General features: G+C 37.9%; 1 long non-coding RNA gene across 1 annotated transcript in view; it reads right to left on the bottom strand.

Moving 5' to 3' along the window:
• LOC137044577 (uncharacterized) overlaps nucleotides 1–20190 on the bottom strand; it is a 56717-nt gene that overhangs the window by 17022 nt on the left and 19505 nt on the right. Inside the window, exon 3 of the long non-coding RNA XR_010898612.1 lies at nucleotides 3000–3036. This is a non-coding gene — a long non-coding RNA (uncharacterized lncRNA). The remainder of the gene's footprint in view (nucleotides 1–2999; nucleotides 3037–20190) is intronic.

Here is a 20190-nt window from a genome sequence, read left to right as displayed (position 1 = left end):
TCCCACAAAGCTCAGTAGATTTACACTCAATGAATGAAACTAAATGGTAAAACTCATCTTGATTCAGTGACATCGCATCAGTTTCATTTGATTTAAAACAGAACATTCAGAGAAAAACAAAAACATACCAAATAAGAAAGTGATCATCCAAAAATATTGCCATGTAATTATGCTGCATGCAATCAACCAATATCAACAAGAAAATAAATGCAGTTATATTTCTTCTGTGACAATATAATTTTATCTAATCTAACAGCTTTTTTTTTTAAGTTTCTTGTTTAACAGAACAGAGATGCATAACAGAAGAAAATGCAGCACAGTAATGAGGACAATGTTTTAGTCAAGGGTTTGTACCTTTGGTGAAAGTCTGTGTCCATGTGTGCAAGTAACATGGCCACAAAATCCCATTACCATCACCAACTGTCTTTCCATCACTGCCCTGTGCCTGTGAACTGCATGATGAGACACTGACATTTGATTATCTTTGATATGCTTTCTTCTTAGTCTTTATTTCTTGTCTTGAACTGATATCAAATGAATAAGCTCTCTGCCAAATTCAACATCTTGATACTACAAGTGTGCACATCAACCAATGCAGTGCATTAACTTCTTGTTTTTTAAAGTTACCTTCAACTGTAAGTCCCTTTGGATGTCACTGCGGTTTCAAAAGTCATACCTTGCACATCTGCACTGAAAGACAAAAAAACAAAAAACGTTTGTGAACCTCACTATCCGGACAGTCCCAACCAATGGACGAGCTGAACTCTATCAGATGTGATGCATTTATTTCAAAGACTGTGTTCAAATGAAACTCAGTCTGTCAAAACTGTATTATTTCTACAGATTTAGGCAAAATAATTATGCCGTAATTGTTACTTATTCCACTTGTGTTAACTGCCTTGGCTTTATGTACTTTTGATGCTGTTCTTTTGAACTTTTTATTCATTAAAGAATCCTGGGGGAAATGTATCTCAGTTTCCAAGTTTTCAACATTGAAAATAATCATAAATGTTTCTTGAGCAGCAGATCATCAAATCAGAATGATTTCTGAAGGATCATGTGACACTGAAGACTGGAGTAATGATGCTGAAAATACAGCTTTGATCAGAAATGCTACATTTTAAAATATATTACAATAGAAAACAGTCATTTTAAATTGTAATATTTCATAATATTCGCGAGCATAAATAAGACTTCTTTCGAAAACATTTGGACATACATTTCACTCTAATGGGGCCATGTGACAATCAAAGATCAACTTAAAGATATTTGGAAATATTTTTAAACATAACCAATCCTTTCTCTGTGTTATAAACGCAATAAAACAAGGATGTTGATGATCCAGTCAGTTATTCCTCAAGTCCTGTATATCCTCTAGTGCGCGAACATTTCCTGTCATCGCAGCATCCACAATGGATTCACTTGATTAAAAGCATATCATTTGCTTTCTTCAGCTGAAATGAATTGAGTCGTTTTCAATTCCCATGAATGAAGGTCAAACCGATTGTTTACTGTGTATATACATAGTATATATATCTTTTAATACATCAATATTGAGTGCTTCAGGACCTTTTATATTCAGTTACATTTGAAAACGACTCAATCACATTGTGTGTACGCATGTACTGTATATATATATATATATATATACAGATATTAAGATATTAAGCATAACATTATGACCTAATATTGTGCTGGTCCCCCTTTTGCTGCAAAACAGCCCTTACCCTTCGAGGCATGGACTCCAGTAGACCCCTGAAGGTGTGCTGTGGGATCTGGCACCAAGATGGTAGCAGCAGATCCTGTAAAATCTGTAAGTTGCGAGATGGGGCCTCCATGGATTGGACTTATTTGTTAGGCAAATCCCACAGATGCTCGATTGGCTTGAGATCTCGGGAATTTGGAGGCCAAGTCAACACCTAAAACTTTTTTTTGCATTTTTGCTTTGTGGCCGGCGCATTATCCTGCTGAAAGAGCCACGGCCACCAGGGAATACCGTTTCCATTAAAGGCTGTAAATGGGCAGCAACAATGCTTAGGTAGGTGGTACGTGTCAAAGTAACATCCACATGGATGGCAGGACCCATGGTTTCCCAGCAGAACATTTCCAAAAGCATCACACTGCCTCATCCAGCTTGCTTTCTTCCTATAGTGCATCCTGGTGCCATGTGTTCCCCAGATAAATGACACACACGCACCCGGCCATCCACGTGATGTAAAAGAAAACATGATTCATCAGACCAGGCCACCTTCTTCCATTGCTCCATGGTCAAGTTCTGATGCTCACGTTCCACTGTTGGTACTTTCGGCGGTGGACAGGGGTCAGCATGAGCACCCTGACTGGTCTGTGGCTATGCCGCCCCATACGCAACAAACTGCGCAGCACTGCGTATTCTGACACCTTTCTATCAGAACCAGCATTAACTTCTTAAACAATTTGAGCTACAGGAGCTCGTCTGTTTGATCAGACCACACTATGTCCAAATTCCAGGATTCAGACTCAAACTGTGAAAGAATGGTTGGGAGGGAGCATGAAGAATCATTTTCAAACATAAATTGGTGCCTCTGAGTCCAGACCTTCATTGAAAGTCTTTGGGCAGTGCTGGAGGAGATTTTACAGAGTGTTGGACCCTTTCATTGTCAAAACAAGATCTTGGAACAAAAATGTATGCACCTCTTGATGGACATAAATGGGTAAGAAATGTGCTGTATATGTGAAGATGAAGGAGAGCGAGAATTACAGTAACACAGACACAGGTCTCCCCTCCCATCTCCATCCATACAGAAATAGTGTTATTTCAGTCGGCAGCTCCGGATTTCTGGTTTGCACGTGTAAATTACATGTCGCCAACATTAAATATTAAACCTAATCAGTGCTTAATTATTGATGCCATTGCTTTTTATACAGGAGTGCCATTGGTACTTGAGACATCCAGCAAAGAGCCTTTCTACATTACTTTATCTTTGAGGTTAAGGTCTCTGGCCACGATTCCCACTCACTTCTCTTTGGTTTTCTTGATTGATGATCACAGGAAGTCTGTAAAAGAGAGAGAAGGAATGGAAAACTAGATCAGGTTGGGCAGTTATGACTGCTCAGAGGAGCTCACAGGACGACTAAGTGCCCGAGTAAACCACAACTGAGTGTTTGGTGCGTGTGTGTGTGTTAGCAGAGGGTTCACTCTGGACCTGAGCATCTGTAACGATCGCCCAGGAGTGGTTGGTGATGGAGAAGATGGTTACCCACAATGCTCTGCTGCAGTGGCTCAGGTGGATAAGTCTACACTGTGTCCCTGCTTGGTGTTAATCAATACACTCAAATGTTAGCAAGCCAGAAACAGTTGTAGACAGTTGGTGGCAAAACTGGAGAAAAAGCTATATGTAATTGGTTATTAGTGGTCTTTTCTAAGGCAAGCACTTTTACTATTTCTCATACCATGCAGCGGTTAGTGATTTGAACTGTTTATTTGTGCTACAATCTTAAACATAAGGTTCTTTATTGACGTCCTATAGAACTTTTTGCATCCATGGAATCTTTCCAATCTAAAAAAGGTTCTTTATATTGTTAAAATGTTCTTTACACTAAGAAAAAAAATGGTTCTTTTAAGAATTGTTCACTGAAAGGTTCTTCTATGGTGTTACTAGCAATTTCAGAGTGAAAATTATTTTCAAAATAAAACGTACGTACACCAAATGTTCTTATCTAACCTCTTACACTCAGGGCCATTTTTTGGGATTCCCGTCTGGATTTGGCCTACCCAAATTGAAAAGCTTCCCATACACACATACAGTGGTCTGGGTTCAAAATGTTGGTGTCATTTTACAGGAAACCCTTTGAAGTTACATAAACACTGCTAAAAGTCATAAACATGTAAGTATATGTTGTGTAAGCTGTTATAACCCCCCAAAAAAGTAGGCGCTTTTTGATTTTAAAAAATAAATAAATTCATTGTTGAAAGTGTGTAACTCAAGCCCTGTGTGCTCTAGGAACCTGCAGACAGTTTGGGCTATTTCCAGAAAATAGTGGATAAAATAAGTTTGTCTGTGTCATGTGGTATGACAGATTTAATCAAATGGGTCTGAAGGGACGACCCCCCCCCCTTCCCCCTCCCCTTACTCTACCACCATATACAGTGATATAAATGCAATATCCCAGTGTCATTAAATTAATTATATACGCTGGAAGCAGCCCAAACTATCTGCAGGGTGCTAGAGCACACAGGGCCTGAGTTACACACTTTCACAAATTAATTTATATAAAAAAATCCAAAAGCACCTAACTTCTGTTTTTTTTTTTAACAGCTTACACAACATATACTTACATGTTTATGACTTTTAGCAGTGTTTTATGTAACTTTAAAAGGTTTCCTGTAAAATGACACCAACATTTTGAACCTAGACCACTGTATGTGTGTGTTTGGGAGGCTTTTCAATTTGGGAAGGCCAAATCCAGGCGGAAATGGCATCAGAGTAATTTAGTGTAAATACATTACTTTGTGTAAAACAAATGCCAAAGTGATGCACATTTCCAGAAAGAAGAGACTCTAAGCTTTCAAATGGTACCACATATGACATAATAGCTCCTACACAGACATTTAAAAAGGAAAGTATATACATGACGATGTCATTCAGGACCCTATACAGGGTCTAAGAGGCTAACCAAGTTCACTTACAGTTTTTGCATGGCAGACATTAAAAATTCCCATAGAGTTACATAGAAGAGCCATATCTAAAGACTAGAATGAGCTCTTTTGAAAGAGTAGAACCGCTAGCAACCACTCAAAGCACCCAAGCTTAGTCTTGCAATAAATTCAGTAAGAGAAAAAATCCACTCCAATTGAATAATCATTACTCACATCTAAGGGATCGCTAGAATTATACACAAAGTGACTGATTGATGGAAATTAGTGCAATAGTAGATATACACCGGCTGCAATGAGAGGAAATGGTTGTTTAAAAACGAATACTTGGTTACTTTGATCAGTCAAATGCAATTAAATTCTGTATACGTTTATGCACATTTTTAGAACTAATGCACATTTGCCGTTTCCATCCAGCCTTTTATTTATATATCAATACGATACAATAAAATAGGTGGATGGAAACATAGCTATACATGCACTTTTTTGTAGTAAAAACAAGAAATAAATGTTCATTCACAAAATGCTAATTTTCAGTTTGAAAACAATAGATTTTGTTTGACATAAAACACGTAATATGTGACGTGAACTATGCAATGTTCTAAAAAAGCAATAAAGGTTAAAAGCAAAGATATCTAGGATTTGGATTTAAAAGGCAAATAGACCTGAACTGAACACTTGACAATATACAAATATTTGCACCCTGCGTGCAAACCCTGCAATATTATATATAAATTGTATTGTTTCAGCAATACATCATATCATTAGTTTCACAAATTTAAATGTACATTTTTTCTAAACTTTGCGATTCAAAAGGTCCAGTAAACTGAAAAATATTTTTTTTTTTTACAGTGAAAAGTCTCATACTATTCTGACTTAACTCGCACGTTCAAGTTCTCATATCTCACCATTCTTACTTTTTATGTCTCATAATTCAAAATTTTATTAAATTTATCACGCAATTCTAATTTTATAAGTCACAATTGAGAGTTTTAATCTCCCAATTTAGAGAAAAAAAGTCAAATTGGGAGAGGTAAACTCACAATTGTGAGATAAAAAGTCACAATTATCTTTTTAAATGTTTTATTCTTTGGCGGAAACAAGCTTCCATAAATCTCAGAAAACATTTACATAACACAATTTTTTTATGCTTGCCAGAGCAAACGTGTCCACATCCCTGTTTAGACTGCCGTCTGTTTCTGTGAGGGGAAAAAAATGAAGCCAGAAATTTAGGCTGAAAATACCTGAGGTTTCTCCAGGTTTCTGAAGCCTCTCAGTGTCTGACCCCCAACACACACAGACAGAGCCGCATCAGAGAGACACAAATATTAACACAGTTTCTCAGTGTGTGTCAAACCTACCGATTTAGAATCTGGTTATCTGTGTCCCTGTTGTGTGACTGTGTGTTTGTCGTCTCTGTCAGTTTGTGTCTCGTGTCCAGGCGCTGTAGACCACCCATACAGAGAATCTGAGTGGGCCACTATTCTACCGCCCGGTCTCACCACGGCGGCGGCGCCCCCAAAACCAGTCCTGACACACAGCTCGCTATGTATGTGTGTCCACCCCGAGGCCTGAAAAATAACCATTCATGTCTTCCATTTTTAGAATACTGAGGAGTTTTTTTGGTCTTAGCAAACCATTTTTTTTAACAGTGATTTTCAATCAACATAATCACTTCTCAGTTTGTTTCTACCAGTGTTGGGGAGAGTTACTTTAAAAGAAATGCATTGTAATACTGCATAACTCCTTAAAAAAGTAACTGATTGTGTTACTTTATTACTTTTTACAGAAAGTAATGTGCCACATTACTTTTGCGTTACTTGCATGTTTGTTTTAGATTGCGTAAACGCTGCCCAATCTGCCGGCGATTTCATTTTGCCCTGCAGCTCAGGCTGGAAACCTGCACATCTTTTTTTCTGCTTCGGTTACAAATTTCACAAACCATCTTATCGACCTGGTGCGCTATTAGCGGGTTTTAACACGATGACAGATAAACTCTGGTTGGTTGAAGGGCTATCCAATTGCGTACAGAGTCATTTGAACTATGCCCGTTGATCACGCCTCTTGTGCAGTAGAAAATACAGAGCAGACTCCCCAGACTAATGATCAATCTTACAAGACTGAGCTTGTTCTGGTAGTAGCCAGACAATGATTTTTTTTATTTATAACAAAACAATTCAATTCACATATAGTGCTTTTCACAATGCATATTGTTTCAAAGCAGCTTTACAGGAAATGCATGTGTCTACATTACAATTTAGAGTGATCTGTTATCAGAGGTGACTGTGTCAAAGTTATGACCTGTTGATATTTAATGCACATTTCTGTAATTTTATCCAACTGGGTGGAATGTTTCAGATTCGCCAACAAAAACTCCAAAATGTTGCACAATTCATAAAAACAACTGATAATACTTATATGATGTTGCAATACTTGCAAAAAGTCACTTGCTGGAGGGCCAATAAGATGGAACGGGACATGCACAAAAAGAAAATACAATTTATATTTCTTAAACTATTACTTTTTCAAGTAAAAAGTCAAAGTTCTGACCCATCAGAAAAATGACAATAGCCTCTTTAAAAAAATTACTTGTTTACTTGATTTTTTTCAACAATAACATTTATTTTGCACTACAATAAAATAAACCTCTATTTATTAGCCAAAATCCATGTTATCAAGTAGTAATCAAAAAGTAATCTAATCCAAAAAGACCAATCCAAAAATGTCTACACTACTATTTTATTTTTCTATTGTTATTTTATTTAAGGTAGTTTAAGGCCAGACGAGGGTTCTCCTTTCACACTGGTCTCAGTATGGCAGTGCCATACACACGCATACTGAGGTACAAAGTGTGGTGTGTTTAATCCCGGATGTTTGTGCTTCTGTGGGTTTAAGTCCTCTGTGGAATAACACTAAGAGTAATGGGCATGCGTGTGTGTTTGTGAGTGTAACTTCCTCTCTAGAGCTGGTGACAGAGCAAAACGCTCCATGATGTTCACTAACTCGTCTAGTGTGTGTGTGAGGCACTTTGTCACACATTACGTCTTCCTGCACATGTGTTTCTACTGACAGTGATTGGAGTCTTTAGGGTCTGGCAAATGTACAGTCGTTCCAGGTTCGTAAAACCCCAAACCTGTAAACGTGTGGAGAGAGACCCTAAAGGACCTTTACAGTGTTGCTACGCAGCCTCCTTTGATTGGGTGTCAACCGGGTGGTCCCGCGGCTTGTGGAACGACATCAACTGTGGCTAATAAAGCTAACATGGGCATATGTTTTGCGCAAAACATAAGTGAGTGTACGAGTGAAGTAATAATTGAGAAGAACATATCTTATGATATACACTAGGCTCGCTTGAAGAACGTGCCTCGGGCAACATTTCTGCAAAATTATATTACATTGCTTCTTGAACGTTTTGCAGCAGCTCGAATCAAATGTCCGATGAGTGGCACTAAAAGCACATTCAGTTTTATCCCAATCCCAAGATTACCAATTTAATCAGCCAGCATAATAATATTTTTTTTGTTTTTTTTGTTTACACAATTTAGATACTTCTGAACACATATCTGAACACGAACACTGAACACTACAAAAATCATCAAGGACATTAATCACCCGGCCAACCCCCACTTCACCCGGCTGCCTTCTGGTAAGCGCTTCCGTAGCCTGATGGCCAAAACTGAGAGACTCAGGAGGAGTTTCTTCCCACAGGCCATCAGACTCCTGAACGCTGTCACTTAACTACATGTGACTTCACCTCACTCAGTATTAACAAACTCACATACTGATATTGCACTGCACTTTATTCTTGTGTTCGATGTAACTACTCATTATAATGCTGTTTGCACATTACACTCCTGCACTTCTGTTATCCACGTATTTATTTTTATAGTCTCCAGTTTACTTTATCTCACTTATTTTATTCCACATCTCTTATTTCTTTTACTTGATTTATTCATAATTCTACATATGTATGTATATAGCACCTTATCCTATTCCTATTTTATAATTTATTGTGCTTTTTTTGTTAATTGTTATTTGCTGTCCATGGAGCGGACCTGTTTACATTTCACTGCCGGTTGTATTCTGTATAACTGTGTATGTGACAAATAAAACTCTTGAACTTGAACGTAAACCCCATCCCAATCCACATTTTTGTATAATATGATATATAACACAGGATATAAGAGGCATATATGACTGCAGGCACAATTTATTTAACAAGTACAAATATTCCAAGTGTTCTGAGGCCAAACGATTGATTTGTCCTCAAAAAATCCCCAAAAGAGATCAGTCTCCATCCGTCACACATTCAAAAATTGCTGCCCGAAGAAACGCAACGTCAGCTTTGATTTTAAAATGCAACTGGCTCTCTTGTGTCTCATGACCGTTTGCGTCGTGCTAAAGAGTTGGTGTATCTTTTGAATGAAGTGACTGCGTGCTCTTCACAGAGTGATGCAATCATTTCAGCGATTAAAACATTAAGATCAACTCTGTTCTGTACATGAAGATTTTGTATGACTTCAGACTCAGAACGCAACATGAGTTAATATTTCTATGCTGTTTTTGGTCAGTTTTTGCAATAAATACCTGTTACTGTACTTTTATTTGCGTGTTTTATACTGTTTAGAGGAGGATATGTTTAGGGTAGGAGTGGGGTTAGTTACTCCAAAATATGAAAGTAGACTCTAAATATTTATTAAACCACTTCTACAAATGCAACAAATTAATTGCATCTTGATCTGACAAATGACTGAAATCAATAGATACCCTTCACTGTAAAAATGTTTTGTTGGTTTTTGTTGGTTTAACTTAAAAAAGTAAGTAACCTGGTTGCCTTAAAATTTTGAGTTTATTGAAATTAAAAATTTGAGTTGATACAATTGAAGGAAATTTGTTTAATAAATAGAAACTCAAAATATTATTGTGTCTGAACCACATCAAAAATTTGATAAATCATGAAAATAGCACTATTTGGCATGTTTCACTGCGTCATCAGAAATAAAACACATAATTACCCAATATGCTTACAAAATCTTTTAATAATATTTTAATAAAGGTTGTCGAATCTCAAAAAATGTTCATTGTATTAACTCAAAATTTTAATTTTAATGAACTCAAAATTAAGGCAACCAGGTAACTTTTTTCTAAAAAAATTTTTACAGTGTACACGTTGAAAAATAAAGTACAGCTCCTATCTCTCTGAATGGGAAAACATCAAATTCTCTAAGCTGTTCACCAACGATTCATTTTCATATTTGAAATCACCAAAGAAATCTGACAACAATTGATTTATATTTTTTGTTTCCAAATGCTCAAATCATGACAAAAATAGAAAACTGCATTTTTCAGGCCGGACCAGCCAATGCACATGGGCAGTCATAAGCTTCTAACGGCAGCTGCAGTGATGCAATGACTTTACCAATCTGCGATTGGCCGTGTTTAGAGGGCAAGATTTTCTGCCATATTGTGCATTACACATTCTCCCATTCATGATGTAGGTAGAGACATGTTTTTCAATGAGACTATAGGTTACAAGAAAAGAGTCTCATTCATTGACCCACACCCCACATCCCCCCTTCCCTCTCTCTCTCTCTCTCTCTCTCTCTCTCTCTCTCTCTCTCTCTCTCTCTCTCTCTCTCTCTCTCTCTCTCTCTCTCTCTCTCTCTCTCTCTCTCTCTCTCTCTCTCTCTCTCTCTCATGAGGATGGTTTGCTCTTAGACTGGGCCGCCACCATACAAGTGTTAAATTCAAACGGCTAATTAGAGGAGATGTGCGGATCAATGAGATGTATTGTAACTGGAATCTGAAATGAATCTGTTTAGGATCAATGTGAAGTAGTGCAGGAAAACGGGAAGAGCGGAGAGGACAATAAAGCAGAGTAATGCATATGGGGGGTTGGGAGTTTGACCTTTTCCATGAGTAAAAAATACAAATGAGTATGCATTTAACAGCTAATATGTGAGATGAAAAGCACCGGCTGCAACTGCTGTGCAGGCATCATGAATGAGCAATATTGAAAACAAAGGTTCTGTGACCTGCGTGGCCCACCTTTTCCCAATCTGGGACCCACAGTTTAGAGGATTCAATTCTTTCTGGAAGATAGGCCTCATAAGCGTAATTTGTCCCCACCACTTTTTGCTGCATGGATGACCCTAACTAATACAAACAAAACATCTCTGGTTAACTAAAGAGCATCATTTCATTCGTTTGTTAGCCTATATAAGAGGCGATCTGGCGCTTGTTGCCTGTTATTAGTGGCGCGTGCATGTGCAGTCTACACTCTAATAAATTCTGGGTAAAAAAACATCCAATGTTGGGTCAAATATGGACTAACCAGGGCTGGACTGGTAATCTGGCATACCGGGCATTTGTCCGGTGGGCCGACGCACTTTGGGACCGGGATAGTGTTTAAAAAAATAAAATAAAAATTGTACCAATGACAACATGCAGCGACAGAGACCCATTGGTTTGTCTTCAGAATTGACAAGCCAAAGCGAGAGAGACCTCCCCTCAATATTAGGCGCTTTTTACTATTTATTTAGTATTTGAGCGCATGGAACTGCAAAAGGCGAATATCCGCACTGCGCAGCCGCTGACGAACGTACTGTTAACCCCTAACAGGCTGCGTTTAAATACTGCTCTATGAACGGCACTTTGATTTATTTTGTTTTATACAATCGTGTGATATGGAAACATTACAGTTCTGTGGTGAATCAGCTGAAAACAGCCGCGAGCATGTGTTCATGACGAGGTAAAGTGGAAAACGGCAATACACACAAACGTTTCACTTTAGCAGAACCACAACTTACTCTGCAGCTACTAACAGCGAAGAAATATGGTGTTTTGGAAGAAACATTTATTAAAAATGTTGCTATATTACTTAAATTAATATTGCAGAATATAAATCACTTTTATAGAGGCTGTTTTCGTATTATCTACAGGTGTTTACTTTTTTTTTTTACTTACAAATATAATAGTTTATTATATATGTTTTATATAGTTTTAGAAACCATTTAGCCATATAATGAGGAGCAAGGTTTTTACAGTCTATGTTTTTTACCCTGTGACTACCATGATCATACATATATGAAACTGGCCTACAGTTAAACTATAGTCTAAACAGTTTTAAGTCTGGATCCCATGAATTAAGGACAAAGCTTTTCCTCTTTAAAAGTTTTATTAACTTTTTTCAATAGATTTAATGAAATTTAATAGCCTCATAAAAGATAGATATCAGTGTCTTACTTAAATGATGTGTTAACAAAAATATGATTGTTCAACCCAGAAATGTGATCATTTACTCACCCTAATGTCATTCCAAACCTAAATGAATTTATTTCTGTGTAGCATAAAATAAAATAATTTGAGTCTGTTTTTTTGTTCATACAATATTCAATGGTAGCCTAACCAAAATGGCTGTGTTGCCAACATTCTTCAAAACATCTTATTTTGTGTTTTACAGAAGTCATACAGGTTTGGAATGACACGAGAGTGAGTAAATGATGACAGCATTTAAAAGCAGTAAATTTACTGCACCCTAGCTCAAAATCATCAGTGCTTTACTGTCAAGGGCATTTCTGTGTGACAAAAAAAAGCAATATTAAGTTTATCTGCATTTGCAGCAAATTCAATAATATCTATCATCATTTGTCCTTGTCCTAGTTTTATTTATACGCCAATTTAAGGCCCCGACCCCAGCAAATACATTCACGGGGAACTCATGGGCCGGATGGGCTGGGTATGCCAGAGCCGAATTTTAGCCCCAGCCCTGGGACTAACCCAGCAATTGGGTTGTTTTAAGCAAATAAACCCAACCACAGGGTTAAAACAACCCAGCATTTTTTAGAGTATACAAACAGACGAGCGTTTTAATCTCTTAACGCCGTTGCAGAGACTTTCTATTTGTTCCGGTGAAATCATGAAATAAAATGCATAAAACACTGTCCCTGCTCTTGATATACACCCACTGATGATATTCGGAATAGATGCAAGAATGAAACATGAGGTTTATATTAATAAATTAACTACCCCCCACCCCCCATACACCCACTCACTTAATAAAACAAAGTTACACCACTGATAGGCCTACATGTGATGCTGTCTTCAATTTCCCTAAAATAAGGTATCACAAAGAAATAGCACATCATATATTGGGATATTGTGGTGCTTACCTTTTAGAACAGCCTCTGCCCGGAGAGTTTATGCCTTCATTGCCTGCATAGTCTATAATGTGAAACATGTAATAGTAAGAACAATACAAAGAGACAACATGGAAACCATGACTGCAGCCCTGATGGCTGCCACATATGCTAGTTATAAGTGTTGCTAATACATTTTTAATGACAGAGAGCTATTTTTTTCTGATTTGCTTGAAATTCCTGTGTTCATATCAATTTGGTCTGCTTCATTTCAGTACAGTTTGTATGTGTGGTTCTTTCTCTGTCTCTCTTTTTTTATAGTTCATAAAATGAACATATTGAACATGTTAGAGGTTGAGCCCTGTTTTCCTCTAGCCTACAAAAGAGTAGTCGACAGACCAAAACATATTTTTGAAATTAAGTGCTAATTATGTGGGTCAGTTCAATATGGCACTTATTTGAATGAAGAATTTTGGTTCTTTGGTTTTGTATCATGTGACGTGAAGACTGGCGTAATGATGCTGAAAATGTAAATGTTTCATCAATAAATTACATTTCAACACTTAAATAGAAAATGCCCAAAACACCCTAAAATAGAAATTGCAAAAATATTTCGCAATAGCACTGTTTTTTATCAATTTTATGTCTGCCTGAGGTTAAAGCCATTTACAAACATAACATTTCTTTACATCCTGCACTATAGCCCGGCACAAATCCAAGCCACCCGTCCCCTGTAACCATAATGAACCCAAACAGCAAGATGTGGTCGCTTTCCCCCCTGCATATCCTTTCATGCTTTAGGTTAACCATGATCTCACATCAGGTTTGTTATTGCAGTCTCAGACCAAAGGCAGGCCAGAAATGAAAGGCTCATTTGAGATGTGGTGTGATAGTTTAATTGGCTCGGGCTGAATTGTGTTAGCTGGCCTGTAGACCAGAGTGTGGGTATATATAACCAGAGACAATAAATGCCCTTGTTAGGGCAGAGCCACCGGCCACCCAGCCACCACAGACAGGATCCCTTCAGATATGTGAGCACATCTACTGTTGACATACTGTATAGACCAACACACACTCACAGTTTTGCCCTCAATACATACGATCATTCTAGAACTACATAGATATTTATTCATACTCAACTCTATGCACACACCCTTGTGCTTCTCTGAAATATTTCTGAATGAATTAACGCATATTTTTTTGAGTAGAAACACAAAACGAACACATTTTAGAACTATTGCAGTAAATCAATCCTTCAGAATATCAACAACAGCTAAAGCTCCACATAAATCACTTAAGTCAACAATGAATCTTGTACATACGCTCCAGGGTTTTGTGATGGCAAGAATTAACACCAATTAACCCCTAAGTTAAAGCTCGCAATTTTCTCTTTTTCCATGCATAAAGCATGAACTTGAAAGCAATATCAGCCGATCAATATCCAGGAGACCCAGGCCAATCAAATCGATTAACATGCTGTTACGGCTGAACTGATCTTCTGCTATTTTGCTGTGAATATCATTGGAATCTGAGCATCATTACAGCCTCTACAGCACTGATGATAGACTGACATCCTCTGAGAAAAACTCTCTCACAGTTGTAGCTAATGCAAACTAAACTGATCAATACAAATTAATAATACTGAACAATCTTAATGAAATTAACTGCTTAGAAACCTAACTAAAGTAAAGACAAATAAAATTAGACTACATTAAAATGAAACCTCACTGGTTCTTGAAGAAGCTCAAACGTGATGCGTAACATGAGAATGAACCTCATTGGTTCTTGAAGAAGCTCAAACGTGATGCGTAACATGAGAATGAACCTCATTGGTTCTTGAAGAAGCTCAAACGTGATGCATAACACGAGAATGAACCTCATTGGTTCTTGAAGAAGCTCAAATGTGATATGTAACATGAGAATGAACCTCATTGGTTCTTGAAGAAACTCAAATGTGATGCGTAACATGAGAATGATCCTCATTGGTTCTTTACGTCAAGCGATCATGCATGATCTTCCATTTACCATATTGATGTGAGTTGATCAATGTTTACATGTGAATAAAAGCCTAAATTAAATCTGTTCATCACATAAAGCAATCAAGTCTCTTCAGAAAATGTGGACTAAACCGCTCAATTCATGTGGACATTTTTGAAGCATCAAAGTGGTAGTAGCGTAGTTGTCAATGGAGGGACAGAAAGCTCTCAGATTTCATTAAAAATATCTATTTGTGTTTCGAAGATAAACTAAAGTTTTATGGATTTGGAACGACATGAGAGCAAGTAAATGACGAAAGAACTTTAATTTTTGGGTGAACTGTATCTTTAAAGTAACTCAACTAAATCTCTTTCAGTTAAATGCTATCAATGACATGTTTTCACGTCAAAAAAATGACTGATATATTGTATGGGATGAGCAGGTTTGACTTGCTCTGACATTAGCACACTAAAACTTCATTCATCATAGTTGTCATGTAGTCGCACACAACTTAATTATAGCCTAAACTCAACTCTTCAGCACAAAAAAATCCAAACATAACAGAAACTCTTTAAACAACAAAAAGTCTTTCTCTTGTCTCAAAAACACATAGAATAACATCTAATTTCAACATTTACTCACCCAGTCCAGTCATGTCCAAAACATGCTGGGAACTAGAAATCCATTGCTCAGTTTCATTGGTCAGCAAAAATGATTTGTGTAATTCAAACACAAAAGTATTTTACTTTTACAAATACAAGATCACATAAAAATGCTCAGAATTATAGTCATTCTCGTTTAAAGGCTACATAAACTCTCTTCTAATGATAAATAGAGAATTTTCACTGTAAAATAATCTAAAATAACATTAAAATGGCCCACAATCATCTAGTTCCCAAGCTGCTTGCGGGATTGACTGAGTAAATTAAGAGGGTCAATCTAGATTTAAACAGCATATTTTATTACTTTTTTCCAAAGACCAATTTGAAATGTACTATCCTTCATTTTTCAGATTCACCAATAGAGGCAATTTACTTCTTGTGTGTAATGAAGATACAATTTTCAAGCTCTAATTTTGTCCATTAATAATTAACCGGCTTTTAGTGTATGTGTGTGTGTTTGAAGTATACAGTGACGCTGCACGTGGCTGCCTGTCACAGAGCAGAGGATTCTGGCCCATTTTAAGACCCGAGGTGCGGTTGAACCACACATCGTTCCGTAGTCATTTTATCCCGGCCACCTGTAGCCCAGCGAGGGAGCAACAGTAAATCACGTGACCGCTTCCCCGAGACGAAAACCTAATCCCGAGCCTGATCGGGCCGGTCCAGGGATGGAGGGGATGGTGAAACTCGAGGCGACAGCTTCACCAATGAAGAGGCGGAAAAGTGGTCCCTGCGCTCGCCTTGTTGTGTCAGCACGGCCCCATTAATGTCACTTTAGTGCCAGCGGCCCCTCCCTCCGCACGTGCTGTAAGTGTGTGTGAGCGAGAGCACAGGAGCGGGAATGAGCGGGAATGTGGGGTGTGTTCCGGCCCCTGTGGATACTCTACACCCTCTTCACGCCTGACGGGCTGTCAGAGGTTATTAGCGTGACCGGGTGGCCATCCTCCGGAGAATACGAGATCTCGCTGATGCGCTCGGAACTGATCCGCTCTGGAGGAAGCAGGTGAATAACATGCTTCACCTGCTTATTTACACAAATATATTCACATTTAAAAAGCCAAGCCCTGCTTATGTACACGCATTTCAATGCATCACAGGTTTGAAAGCTATGGCTGTGGGGTGCAACCCAGAATGCACTGTTTGTGAGTGACATTTAAATTGTACATATAGCCTACTGTTCAAAAATTTAAAGGCAGGCTGAAGTGCCTTGAAACGTGCAGCATTATTCAATGTATTGACATAATTTCAAATGAAATAGGAAGACAGGAAGTATCAAAACAGATCCTCCCCTTTTTTTTAAATAGCCAAAAGTGTTTAGTTTATATCACAGTTTGAGCTGTTGAGCTGCGTAAAGCCGCAGTCTCCTCCCCCTAATCTCCTCTATATCGCTTTAATATACAGCACTCTGTGCAGAATTCAAATGGGTCCGATAAGTTTTCTGGTCTGCGGCGTCCTGCAGAGGTTCGTTTGACACTAACATGAAACCAGACTTAATTCACCCCAATGGAAAGCATATTTACACTGTCTGAATCATTCCCTATCCCCTATATTGATCAGTATGTGCCATTAAGCATGTAGAAACCATAGACCCTTTTCACATTTCTGGATTTCTCAGAGCAGAAGTCTTCATAGTTGGGTTAACTTTTATAGCAGTGAATGAGAGAATATATTAAATATATTTGTTGTGTCCCAATTTGCTCAAATAGCAAAAGAGAAACGCAGCAATAGGGATTTCACAACTTTCAAAAAGAGGGAAAAAATACAGAGATTGATAATGGCATTAAAAAGAAAGTTTTTACTAGTTTTTCTAATACTCTCACTCACATAGACGCTGTATTAGAAACACCCTCATAGCAGCGGTAAGTTGTTTTTTGTAATTTGATGCAAAAGTAAATATATATTTATATAATATAATGTAAAAAGTATAGTGTGTTATAAATGAACAAACATTAAATAAAATCAAAATCCAATTTTTTTTGCAGATTTACTATTGATGACAGTTAAAACGCATCATCACAGTCTGTGAAAAGGGTCTATGTAACAAAACGCTAGCCTAGAAATCTAGACACACCCTAGCGGCAGCAAATCTAATCTGCCGCGAGTGTCGTCTAGCAACTCTCAATACACTTCTGAGCTGCAAACGCCAAACTCTAGTCGGGCCAATCACATCGTGTATAGAGTCGGTGGGCAGGGCTTAACATAATGACCATGGCCGAGTTTCGCTTGCGTGTTACTACTAAACACAGAAACTGGCGAACGGCGGTCTTTCGAATCAGCTCTGCCCGCGCCTCCGGAAGACTTGGAGTTAAGCTTTTCTCTGAGAAAAGAACAAAGAACGGCACTGAAGTTATTCTTAAGAAGGGAAGATGTGTTCGGAGTTTTGCCGACCGGATACGGGGAAAGTTTAATCTGTCAACTAGCTCCGCTTCACCTTCGTTGCTCTGGTTGGTTGTAGCGCTATCCTATCGCGTGCAGAGGGAGTTTGAAAGACAACCGTTTATCCCGCCCCTCGGATTGAGCTGCCAATGGTGAGTTTCCAGACCAAACATCTTGATGTGGGTCTGGCTTGTCAGGCTAACAAAACGCAGCTTCAGCATCTATTTATAATTTAGGGGGCGGGATGCTTTAGATTACAGAGAGCATTTGATTGGACGAGGTTTGTGCTCGTCAATTTACTGGTATTAGCGGCATTATTCAACGGTGAATAATGGTTCTTTTTTTAAATGGAAAAAAAAAAAAAACTTAAAAGCAAAAAAAAGCCTGTCTTAAACCAGATGCTAATTTGGAAATGCTCGTTATGGAAATGATCCGGCTGAACTTTCCATTCCCAACGCTGCTTTCATGAAATTGCCCTGTCACACTAATTTGCCCTGTTGAGTAAATCTGGCCCTAGATGTCTAATCCGGTTCTTGAAGCAAAACCAGTTAAGAACCACTGCCTTTCAAACCAACACATGAATTTCACATGTGATTTTTTATGTGGTCTTAGAAATGTTCCCATATGTGCAAATTTCAAGCCGCAAACGCCATTTTCACACAAAAAAACACATGTATTTAACATGCACATATATGATTAACATGTGTTCACATGTAAAATTCATGTGCATTTTCCACAAGGGGCTGCCACACAAAATATATGTGCGAAAAAGCCGACCGACAGTAATTCCCTCTCTCTTTGTGTGAGTTAGGGTGGCAGGCCTGTGTTCTGCTGATGTGTGGCCTGGTCAGATGGTCTACCGAGTGCCCACATTTGCCACAGATCTATAGCCTCTCTCCCAGGGCAGAGTCACCCCTCACCAGCCTGGTGTACGGCAGCTGATCTGACTCTAACCACCAGTTAAACCCCACTCACTGGGGCATTTGGGATCCGGTGAATTACACTTCTCAAGGCATTCTGCTTAGGGTTTGGTCAAATCCTCTAACCCTGAACATTAATCTTCAGCAATTCATTCAGTCTGAACCGCTTAGAATCCATTCAAACCCAACAATGGCCTTGATGTGGATAAGATTGATATTTTCAGTTGAATTGTTAATTTGCATAATGACTGTTCACAAAAGTATCAACATATACATTCAAATATTTTAGTAACAGTATATGTACACTATTTTAAAGTGTGTTTTTTAAATGGTTTTAAAAGATGACTTTAATGTTCACCAAGGCTGCATTTATTTGAACAAAATATGAAATAAAATTAAAAATAACTATGTGAAATATTGTAAAATGTAATTTATTCCTGTGATCAAAGCTGAATTGTCAACATCATTACTCCAGTCTTCAGTGTCACATGATCCTTCAGGAATCATGCTGATCTACTTAAGATCAATGTAAAGCATCCCTGCAGAAAAGTATTCATTTCTTTTTTCGCCCTTTTTTTTAAAATCATAACGATCCCAAACTTTTGAACGGTTGTGTGTGAAACTGGGTATGATGTTTGGTGTAAAAAAAATGATTCAATCATTCTTGTTGTGTTCATTAAGTGAACAACCGTCAGAACTTTACTGTATTTTACTTTCATTAAACATTTTGAATCTAATTGGAAGCAGTGACTGATTGAAATAATGGTTTCTAGGAAAATACATTTAAGAGCAAATGCATAAATACCGAGACATCGGATATCATCAAAAGACTGAAAAATTAGATATATCATTTGCAGCAATGCCATTAAGTATGATTACCATTATAAAACACATCTACACAGACACACTTATCTATTCATCAGATAAGGTGTGCACACACAGATACAGCTATTCTTTGAATACAAAACACTGGAGGACACTCAAAGTCTCTCTGCCTCCCTCAGTGCATCAATAAATAAAGCAAACAGCATTAAGCATAACTTGAACTATATGATTGAGGCTCTAATTTAATAGCAATAGTATTAGTGTTTTAAGGTTTGGCCATTTAGGTGAAACTCTAAGCCGATGTGGGAGTAATTTGGCCGTAAGGAAATTGATTCTGACCATCAGGCAGTTTCTCATGTTCAAACAGAGGCTGCAGTTAAACAGGATCATTGCTGTTAAACACATTACCCAGGTACCCCCTCTGCTCACAGCCAATGATTATATGTCCACGCTGAGGGATTGAAATTCTGCGCAAATATAGAAATGATCACGGAGCATGACTGGAAGGGAGAATTAAAGCCATCTATTACGCCGCAGGAGACTATGACGCAGATGTTTCTTGTTTCGAGGATTATTAATGATGGATCTACACTGTAACATAAGAGTCCATTTTGACGTATGTACACACTTGTCAGTGGACCTTATCGTATTGTTCA

This window comes from Pseudorasbora parva, chromosome 17 (assembly GCF_024679245.1).
Source record: "Pseudorasbora parva isolate DD20220531a chromosome 17, ASM2467924v1, whole genome shotgun sequence".
NCBI lineage: Eukaryota > Metazoa > Chordata > Actinopteri > Cypriniformes > Gobionidae > Pseudorasbora > Pseudorasbora parva.
The sequence above is the reverse complement of the archived record's forward strand: the minus strand, read 5'-3'. Positions and strand labels throughout refer to the sequence as shown.